At 41.4% G+C, this 10,913-nt stretch overlaps 1 long non-coding RNA gene across 1 annotated transcript; it reads right to left on the bottom strand.

Annotated features, from left to right (window-relative positions):
* Nucleotides 1-1,835: 1,835 nt before the first annotated feature.
* LOC143693824 (uncharacterized) lies at nucleotides 1,836-8,485 on the bottom strand. Its single transcript, XR_013181804.1, has 3 exons — nucleotides 8,365-8,485; nucleotides 3,978-4,090; nucleotides 1,836-1,985 (listed from the first exon to the last, which is right to left on the bottom strand). It is a non-coding gene; the product is annotated as an uncharacterized LOC143693824 (long non-coding RNA).
* Nucleotides 8,486-10,913: the final 2,428 nt, after the last annotated feature.

The following is a 10,913-nucleotide window of genomic DNA, read 5'->3' as shown; positions in this document are numbered from 1 at the left end:
AATATACAACAGAGCCATCTCATGGCATCTAAACTTGAGTTGCTCCACAGGTGAATGAACAGCATAAAGCCCTGTGCCAGGTCTGAACTCAGCTTCAGACTTCTGAAATTCTTTGGGGCTTCAGAAACTCTCTGATGGATTTAGATCTCCAGCTTTCCTGAATGGTTTCAATAATAGCCATCCAGAGACTGCAGTCAAACTCTAAGGCAGCCTCTGTTATGCAAGGGCAAACATTTTGATTTTAGATTTTAACACCAAAAATTTACATCACATGCATATGCCAGTTCTATTTAAGTGTACATGGCTCAGAGATAATGTGTTAAAACATTATCAGGGTGGGGGGGATAAATAATTATTAATTATCTTTTAAGATTGAATGATTTTTACTTCAAGGAGAAAAACACAGCCACAATAGAAAATCTGTCTCCAAATGCTGCAATGTGACTACAATCTGTGAGGTCAAGTTGGCCCTTCCCAAAATAATTAAATTCTATGCTCATCTGGAGGGAAAAGTTATTGACCTATGGCACAAGACAAAGAGGGCTCTAGCATAAATGTTATTTTATATTGTGAGCACTTAGCAAACCTATATAGCAACTTTGGGCTTAGCAGTGTAACTGTCTCTGTACAGCCAAGCAAAATAACACAATTATCTTTGGAGGTAAAGGCAAACTGTCAGCTACATCAGGAGAGTTACTATTAATTCTCATTATTAAAAAAGCATTTCTCTCCACCAACATATTCGATTTTTCAACTCAAATTGGAAATTCCTCTTTGGAAACCACTGCTGTCAATTATCCTTTTAATTAATAGTATCCATAATACAATAATTTCTATATTCTGTACCTTAAATCAACCCTTACATATTGCATTTCTTCCACAACATATTAACTTTCTAGTCAGGTGCTCTAAAAGAATTTAAAGATGAGGAGCACTACCCTAAGAAAAGCAACAGATAATGCTTTAAGGTCAATCTTCAAGCCACAGTGTGGAATGAATTTGGCATCCAGTGGATGTCAATGGAGTTCTGCATTTTATCTGTATGCAGGAGATGGATGTGTGTTATTTTAAAACTAGATCTCATTACTGATTTTATTAGGATAATTTTGCAGGTTTTTAGAGGAGATGGCTCTTTTCCCAGTATTATTATTCAGTGCCTTCTGGTAGCTGATAGAGGGAGCTGTTATCACAAAATGTCAAATGCTAGGAGTGCAGAGACTATGTCCATTATCTCTCTCACTTCCACTACAGGACAGATTCAACAAGTTTGGTGCTCAGTCAGGACTGGGAAGAGCAGGAAATACTGAAGGTAGACACAGGGATGGCACAGTGAGACCAGCACGATGAGAGAGAGGTTTTGCAGTGAGGTGGAACATGCCAAACTCATGCTTGGAAACCATGAGAAGTATCATGTTTAATTAGTGTGGCTGTGCAAATGATGTAATGAGGCATTTGAAAATGAATTTGAATAGCAGTTGGATAAAAAAAAAATTAGTAATCAGGATGTCTGCCATCCATCAGAGGCCCAGGAGAAGCGTGCATGAGACACGTTGTCATATGCATCAGAAATGTCCTCATACAGAAATACACACTGGCACAGGGTGCTGCACAACTGGTGGAATAGCCAGTTGTAAGGAAAATCTGGGCAGCTGCAAAGTGGAAAGGTGAGAATGGGGCAGGACCCCATAGCACCTAGAAATCCAGTAGTCCCTGATACACCAGTAGTTACCAGTGTGACAGAGCCCAGCTGTGTACAGCAGCTTATGATGGCAAAATTCAAGATTTCACAGAGTGCCTTGTAGCAAATGCACAGTTCAAGGAAGTGAGGGATAAAGGATGAGATTTGCACAGAGGTAGCTCCATGAGGAACTTGCAGATTGCTGCTCTGCAGAAATTTCAAAGTGGTAAAGGTTTCATTATTCATTCACTAGCCAAAAGAATGGCCAGAAGCTGGCAGACAGCACCATCCCACTGCTCTGCAAGGTCTGCAAGTCAAAACAGATAGTGAGTTATTTGGTGAGGGACGGAATATCTTTATTAATATTAAATAAATTACACCACACCTCTGTTAGAATTCAGCCGATGGGCAATGTCCAGACCTAGATACAGTGATTAAAAGACCTCATTCATATCTAATGATCACACACAGTAATAATCTCATTGTAAAAGGCAATCAGACACTTGTTCACTCTTCTTATCTCTGCTCCACATTTGTAGTTACTATGAAAGGATCTGCCTTTGATCATCTTTTCCTGTGCTGCTCTTTAAGCCATTTCATTAAAGGGCCACAGTTTCCTGGATTAATGGCCATTTGTCATTTCCCCAAATCAATCTTGCCTTGAGTCTGTTGAGACCTTACAAACATTTCCTCAAATTTTTTTTTTTTTTTCAGAATTACAGTAGTTACTAATGCTGTGCTCAGATGAGGAGGTTTTATTTTAAAAGACAATAAAAAAAACCAAAAACAAACAAAAAAAAAAAACCTGCCAGAGCAGCTTCTATTTTTTACTGAAGGTAAGGAAATCTTAACTGAACTTTTATTTTAAAAATAAAGAAATATATTAATTGACTCCAGTTTTGTCTGCAAATGTAAGAAGTCTTAATTCTTTCAACTTTTCAATCAGATTATTTTTTTTGAGTTGCCTCCAGAGCCTGGGCTCAGCCCATCTGTCACTGTTGAGCTCTTTACTATTTATATTTCATTTATATCTACCACATCTGCTTTTTAGGCTGAAGCCTGACTGGTAAACTTTTTTTAAAGAGCCAAATATTTTAATAAAATCAGTGCCATGCTCAAACCTCATTTTTTTGGAGGGGGGAAGACTGTCACCTCCCCTGTCTCAGGGAAGCATAGCCATTTGGTTGTTCAGAAAGGAAACTCAGTTGTCCATACCAGTGGGGGGGCTGAATTTCAGTGCCAGAGGTTTTTTTCAGCATTCAGATTCACCTGGGAGCTGTTACTGCCATCCTAGGCTGAGGGGGAATTTTAGTATTTAGCAGGGATATGAATTTTGATTTGGGGTTTGTGGCTTTTTCTTCTGCAGACAGAAAGAATTTGCAGTTCTTCAGTGGCACAAGACTGTGAAGTGCCATTGGTCATCCCCATCCCATGCCAAGATTGCTTCCCATGCAACTCCAGCATGCTTGCTAAAAGGCATAACAAATTTAATACAAACCACACAGAGACCTCTCACCCTGTTCAATCAATCCATGCATTCTTATCCAGCAGCTATAATTTACTCCACTTTTACGGTGGTGGTCTAGAGATGACAAGACACTAAACATTCAGTAGTTGTTTCTCAGCTCTTGGACACTAACACAAAACAGGGCTCTTTAGGCAGGTAATTCCTTTGCACATGGATTTTCAGAGCTGCTAATGTGTTAGTCATTAGGGTGACACCAGAGACCTAACTGAGGCTCTCAAAATGGTAATTCCAGAGCTGCTAGGCTATGACTGGTATCAGCTAAGACTATTAGCAGGCCTTTTTCCTAAGGAAAGAGATCCAGGCAGAAACATTCACCATCCAGCTGAAGCTCCTTCAAGTGACAGGTGTTTCTCACCTCTCTAGATCAAGTGGATGTGTAATTCCTGTGTAGTTTGGACAGTGGGATTGCCAAAGGTGTAGCCTTGGTTCAACCTCTCAGGTCATGGCACATTATTCCTGTCCCCAACTGGGGTAAAAGCACACATGCTGCTGCTAGCAAGCAGTAGTGTGCCATCACAATTTGACTTGCTCCTGGCACCCCTCTTTGGTGAGGGGTGTCACAGAGGAACCCACACACTCATCACATTCAATGTGAACTGGCCCTGTTGAAAAGTGGGCCTGTCAGGAGAGTTCGCTCCGGCTCCACCTCAGCACTGTGCAAGCCACAACACTACATTCTGGTTGTCTAATTAGATTCCTCCATCAAACATAGCTACAGTTTGTAAATGTGATTGCATTGCTTTGATTTTTCCTGTTTTAATAGTAATTCACCTGAGTGACTCCCGTTCAATGGAGAGGGGTACACAGGTCACGCTTCATTCAGCTGGGGCGGCTCAGTTCAATCAGCATTCAATTCTCACAGTGAAACCTTCCACAATTAGGACCTGCAAGATGAAATTGTGATAACAAATGGCATTCTTTTTGAAAGAGGCCTGAAATGCCCAACTGGCAAGGGAGAAGGCAGCAAAGAGTTGAGGAATCAAACCTCACAACAGCCCTTGTTAAACCCACAGTGATGTAGCTACCATGCATCTTATTGAAACAATAAAAGCTGTTTTATATGGATCCAAAAAACCAGGGGGGTTCAAGGAAATGTTTCTCACAGCTGAGTGGGTATTTCCCAGGACTTGTTGGTTTTATTACCTCATCTGTGTCCTTAGCTATGAGCAAAGTAGTGCTGAAAGCTCCCCATTTAAAGCAGGCCATAGCAAACAGAGATTTACCATCACTCTAAAGCTTGTATAAATTTACTGTGGGCACAAGCTCAACAAAAGCTTACAAAAGAGGTACCTGTGGCTCCCAAATTAAGCCCATTTTCTCTAATTAGGCTCCTTCTTCACAATTTTCCTTTTTCCTCTACTCTTAAAACAGGAAAAAAAAAGCAACGGTGATACTGTGAAGGCCATAAAATCCATGTGCTTATACTGTGCAGGGACTTGACATGTTGGAGTTTTGCTGGAAGAGAAGTAAAAATTTCAACTGCAAAATGGACAAGGGAAATTGAGCGTTCTGGTTGACAAGGACATGGTTGTGAGAAACCTTATCCATTTGCCTAACATTAATTTCCTCCTGGTTATATTCTGAAGGAGTTTGTCCTCTCCTTGGAAGTTAATTCCCAGCATAACTGTTCATTGTTTACAAGCCAGTTTCTTTTAACTCCTCCTGCTGACAGAGCAAAACCTCATTTGAGCCTCTAATCTGATGAAAGTCTTACTGAAAGCAACTAGCACAGAAGTAGTTTATGGCAAATGCTGTCCTTGCTAGGTTACCATTGCAAAGAGCAGGGACAGGTAATTTGTTTGTTAATGTTAAGCAACTGCAAATAAAATACTTCTTCTAGGACCATTCTGTAACAGAGGAGCTCTAAGCTAAAAATTTTAACAAGTAGAATAAGAGTGAATGGTTCTAGTAATTAGAAATCATTACAGAGCAAAGAACATGGTTCATGTACCCTGTGCTGGGTTCAGAATTAAATCTTGACTCTCTACAAGCTCAGTTCATCTACCCCTGCTCTAAACTTTCTCTACAGCATTGGGAGAGTGTGTACAGAGAGTGCAAGGTGAAAATCCTCAGTTATCTTTGGCTCCCTGTTTGAATTCTTCAGGACTAAGAGCATCTCATCTTTCCCAGCTCTGTCACACAGGCAAAGGATACCTGCTGCCACTTCCCCAGGGAGCATGAAGCATAAATTGGGCAACCCACAGCCTGTGCCAAGCAGCAGAACTATCCTATGCCTTGTTTTCAGCAACTTAAAATTTCAACCAGTTCTCCTGGAAGACAGTAATATTTAGGGATCAGAGAGCTGTGAGTGGGGGGGAAGAAATGCCATCATAGACATGGACATTCACGGAGTTTGTAGTTTCTAAATCCAGATCAAGGGGCCACAAAAAAAGTGCTTCAGATCTGAACAATGACCCAAACACTGCACTAGGAATTATTTCTGTGTTTTATTTAGCTGAGAAAAAGGCATGTTTCTCTGGAGAAGTATGTCAATGGCTTAGACAGATCCTGCTCCTAAGTAAGGATCTCAAAAAGTTTCTCTTCATCCTCTTGCCTGGCAGATTTATGTACGCTTATATGAAAAATTCCTTTGTGTTGGACGTGCACTGTTGTTTGCCTCAAAAGAAGGGTGAGCATGGCCATGGCACCTGGACCTATTAGTACATCAGTTCTTGGCAGCAGTTCTGCTGTCTGGAGAGGTCAGAGCCCTTCACCTCCCCTCCTCCTCCCCCTGGAGCAATCCTGCAGCTAAGCACAGTGTGAGTGGCCACCCTTTGCTGACCATACTGCTCTTGGCTGGAGCAGGGTGGGAGGTACAGGGATGTCCAGGGGGAGAGGCATCAACCAGGGCAGGCTGGCTTCTCTATCTGCAGCACCTGCAGCCCCAGGGGCTGACCCAAACACATTCTCAGTCAGCCAACAGGCATTTGTCTCCAAAAAGCAGTGAAAAAGCTTTGTGCTTTCAAACAGGCCCCTGTCCTGACTTAATTGCAAGAGGGGAAAAAGAAGTTCTACCACAAGGACAGGTAGCTGAACCACTCACAACTTGCAGCCTGCAGGGATGAGCCTGGATAACCAGGCAGGCTCTTTCTGCTTCTAAATACTCATTGATCTATTCACTGCATGCTGAAAAACTTCAGGCTTTTATTCTGTACCAACAAACCGTGCTGTCATTTAGGTTGCAGCAGATATTTATCCCCTTCCTGCCTCTCCTCAAAGACATGAATAGTGTTATGAATGCAAAGAAAATATCTGTGAAAAATAAAAGGTCTCACCATCAGTGGAGCGAAGCTGAACTAAACAGAGCAGGCCTGGAAAATCTTCACTTCTCCATAAACACATCATATAGAGGCAACACACATGTAACAATACTTGATGGCTTGTTTGTTTTAGCAAAAAAGAATTATTATCAAATTACATTGAAATGTTTACACTGCATGTGAGGTTTTTCTCTATTTATTTGTTCTGGGCAAAATATGGTCATCTTTTATCTTCACACAGAGATCTTGATTTTTACCTTTATCCAAAGTTACCAACACTTACCCAAAAAAGAATTCAGTGAAGGTGCTTAATAGGACAATAGCAATAAATTCCTTCAAAATAGCTGGAGAAAATAAGGACTATTAAGACATGGGAATGATGGCTCAGATAGGGTTTAAGTGATCATCTAGTAGTTGCTAAGCCTAATTTAAATACAAGAAGAATATCACGTTTCATCAGCTTCCATCTTCAGATTTAAGAGCTTCTCAAGTCCTCATTTATACCTGAAGTGTCACTGGCACATACATTAAAGCTGACAAAATCCATTTACTGCAGCAAGCTGTTCAAGTTCATCTCCTTATTTTCTCCAATCATGTTAATTTTCCTTTAGTGTTCTTTGTTTATAAAAAAAGAAACAAACAAGCACTTTGTGTTTATTAGTCTGAAGTTCTTCCACAAACATTTACGTGCATTTAGGAGCTGCACTTGTGAGCATTGCTGGCATTCAGTCCAATTGTTCTTTAAAACTGCCAGCATCTCTGATCCTCTGGACACTGCTGCTCCCCATCTCACAAAAAACCCAAACCACCAACCTTATAAAACAACCTGCCCCAAATAAACACCTTTCCTTGAAGGATGCTCAAAGTCTTAGGAAGCCTGCAGCCATCTGATGCATAAACAGAAAATTAAATGAGAGCTTTATCTGAGGCTCCTAGGTATTACTGTTAGAGCAAAGTCAGGCATCCTTTCTCACCCTCCCTCAGCCATGGGAAGAAACTCTGCAGAAGACAACCCACACCTTTTCCAGCATCCTCATTAAAATCCTAATTTTTTTTTTTCCTAAGAAAAGTGTAACTTTTTCTGCTCCTGTCTGGGAAGCAGAGACAGCAGCAATGTTATGACTTGATTCTTTGGTATCTAGCAAAGCACATGCTCCTAAGAAAGCTCAGCACTGGTTTCCTGCCCCTGCTTGGGCCCCCCACGTCCCATGAAACACATCTGCCACCTCACTTACATGTGTGTGAGTCTGACCAGCTTGGAAATATGTTCTTGGGGAAGGACAGGAGGGAGTCAGACATAGAAAGAAATGTCAAAGCAGCCTCATATCCTCAACACACAGATTAAAAAAAAAAAAAGCCCCTGAAAAAGACTTTTTCTCTTTAGGGCTTTAGGGAAAGAGTATTTTCCCCCAGCATAGGCAGAGCCCTCCAAACCCATTTGTTTTTCAGAGAATCAGAGTGATCACAACAGCCCATCCCAACAGACACATGAAGAAAAACAAGGAAACTTTTTAAATAGGGTCAATTCATCACTGCATCTTAACCCTCTTGCTAGATAGAGCACAGCACCTTACAACAGCTGAAATACTGGGTGGTGTCCCTCACTGGTGTTAATGAGCTGCCCTCTGGTGATTTATGCTGGCTGTCCTTGCTCCATCCAGCCGTATTTTCAGTGCTGTTAAGAACACACTCTTGGCAAAAAGCTTCAGAAATTCCCTGTGGTAACATGACTATTTCTCCTCCAGGTATATCCTATCTGCAGGTATAAATCCCACTGTCTCTGCACCAGCACCCCACAGCCATCCCTGGCATACCACTATCCCCCAGTACCTTTGCAAGAGTCAGTTTTCCTTCTTTTGTTCCTTTTTCCCTGTAGTCTCACCTTTGCCCAAACTCACCTGTCTCTTGAAGGGAGCCCTGCTCATCTCTCCTTTGTCTTTCTTTCCCTCTTCTTCCTTAGGAACTCAGCAATCAGGTGAACTTGAAAATGGTTCATTGCTGGAATTTTTCACCCTCAAAGGCCTGTAGAGTACATTAAACCTTTTCTTTTAATTTGGTGGTAGTAGTTCTATGTGAATGAAAGCCTACAAGGGACCTGAACAGTGGGCATCTCTACCAGCCATACCTCATACCATGCATGGCTTTGAGCAGAGACCTCACTCTAAAACCTTATACTACATCCTAGGTCTTATTATTTGGCTAAAAATAGTGGTGCATTCCTGCTTTCTCTATCACCTCTTTGCTGTGCATCCCTCATAAAAATCTTGGCTCTCCAAAACATTCATTTCTGTCTCAAGCCTGAGCTTGCCCCTTCCTCTCACACCACAAGCCTTGCTGGGATCTCTCTCACTGTCAGACCACATGTGTGAGAACACAGTTTGCTTGCAAAAATGATGCTACTAGGGAGCAGTTCCTCGCACTTACAAGGGGAAAGAAAAATTAAACATAACCCATCAAATGAAGGGATTTTTTGCCCCTTAACTTTTTTCTTTATTTCCCTGACAGTTTCCGTTTTCCTTTACTTTTTTTCCCCCCCTCTGTGTTTATTCAGGGCTCTTCTCTTCCTGCTGTCTTCAAAACTGTTATGCTCAGATCACATGTAGATCTATCTACATGTCTGAAGATAAGCACCAACAGAAGTGCTCATAAAATCAGCACCCTGACGAGATGAGATCATTTCACACATGCTGTTTGTTTCCTGTTATACTCAGGAATTTACAGTGGCTGCTGGCCACTATAAATACTGAACCATCAAGACAGCTTTTTCATATATTTCACTGCAATAGTCATCGCTGCTTTTTTGTCCTTAGAGTAATTTGATTTGTTGTAATCGATTTGGGTGGGTTTTCATTCTTAATTAACTGCTGTTGTGCTGCAATGATGCAATCCTTATTCACAAACCAGAGGCCAGAAATGAAATTCAGAACAGGGTAACAGGAAGAGGATGGAGGAGAGCCTTACCTGCAGGAAGGTGAAGCAGTGAGCTGAGGAGCCAATTAGCCATGCTGTTGATTGGTGTGCTCTCATTAGCAGTGTGAGGGGATAAGCTCAATCTTCTCAAGCTTGTGGCCAGCAGCCTGAAAAACTGATTTCATTGTAAGTCTTAGTAAAAAGGACATATATCAGTAAGAGCTCCCCAGTGATGTTTTGGCAGACCCTTTTGCTTTTTCCTTTGCATTTTCCTTTTGCTGGCAGCTGGGCAAATCTGCCCACCACTCAGTCAAGTAGTGGAAAGCTGAGGCCCTGGGACTTTACAAACACACATTCACTCCCACCTCTGCAAAATCCTCACCTGCAGTCAGAGCCCCCAATTGCTCATGGACACACACAGGGCAGAAGCATCTCCCACCATCAGTCTGCCAGTCAGGCCAATGCACTTACCTTTGTTACCCAGAATTTGTGCTGTTATATCTCTGCTCTTTTTTTCTTGTTGTTGTTTGTTTGTTTTCATAAGACTATTAAGACCGCTTAAGGTTTCTTTTTGCTGGAACCCTTTTCCAATGCCAATCTTGATTTTGGGAGTGGACTAAAACCACACAAATTCTTCCAGCATACATCAATTGTGAGTGTTATGTCAGAGATGCCTTTTGAAAAGATTGTTGTACAAGTCAGAGGGTTCTGTAAGCTCAGACTTGAGATGAAAAGACTTTATTGGCAGCACTCTAAAATTCTCCACCGCTTTTGGAATGCTGTAGCAGCTGCTCCCGTATTGATACAAGGCGTGTTCTGTTAGTCTTTTCCTGGTATTTCTGCTTCCATCAGAAAACAGTAAATGCAAAAACACCTGTGTATACCACTTGAGGAACTAAACTAGGTATTACTGATCACAAACAGCACCTAGTTCCCCTTTTTTTTTTCCCCATGGAGAAACCAGTCTCCATGAAAACTAGGTTTTTAATCGAACCAGAAAAAGGTGTGCATTTGGCAATGATTTTTTGTATGGGTTTTGGCACCCTGTGGTTCAAATGCAGTGGGTTGTCATTCTTTTCTGCAGAAAAAGCTCTGAGCTAGTTTTTATGAGGCACCATGGGCAGGATGTTCATGATACCACTGACCTCCCTCCCTGCTCAGGAGTCAAGGGTGGCTACACAGATCAAGCCAGGTAATTTCTGTATCTGATCTTTCCTGTTTACCCCAGAAATGCAGTTTCCATATGGTTAAAGAGTATTTATAAATTAATTTCTTTCTGGATTTAAGCCACAATATTTCTGTTTCCCACTAGAACATTCTAATACACCATTTTCCACAGGGGAGGAAAATAATCTTGCTGAAAAAAAAAACCACAATACTTTTATAATCAGTCCAAATAAATAGCTCTGGGCACAATCTTCCTTTGCCTAGAATGTATAATATTATGAAAGTTTTTTTTCCTCTAGTTTCAAACAGATAAGCTGAGCTGAGCTAAGATAATGGTAAGTTCTCAAAAAATCACAGCCTCCAGGACATT

The sequence above is a fragment of the Agelaius phoeniceus genome, chromosome 4, assembly GCF_051311805.1.
Source record: "Agelaius phoeniceus isolate bAgePho1 chromosome 4, bAgePho1.hap1, whole genome shotgun sequence".
In the NCBI taxonomy this organism is placed as follows: domain Eukaryota; kingdom Metazoa; phylum Chordata; class Aves; order Passeriformes; family Icteridae; genus Agelaius; species Agelaius phoeniceus.
This window is presented reverse-complemented; position numbering and strand designations above follow the sequence as displayed.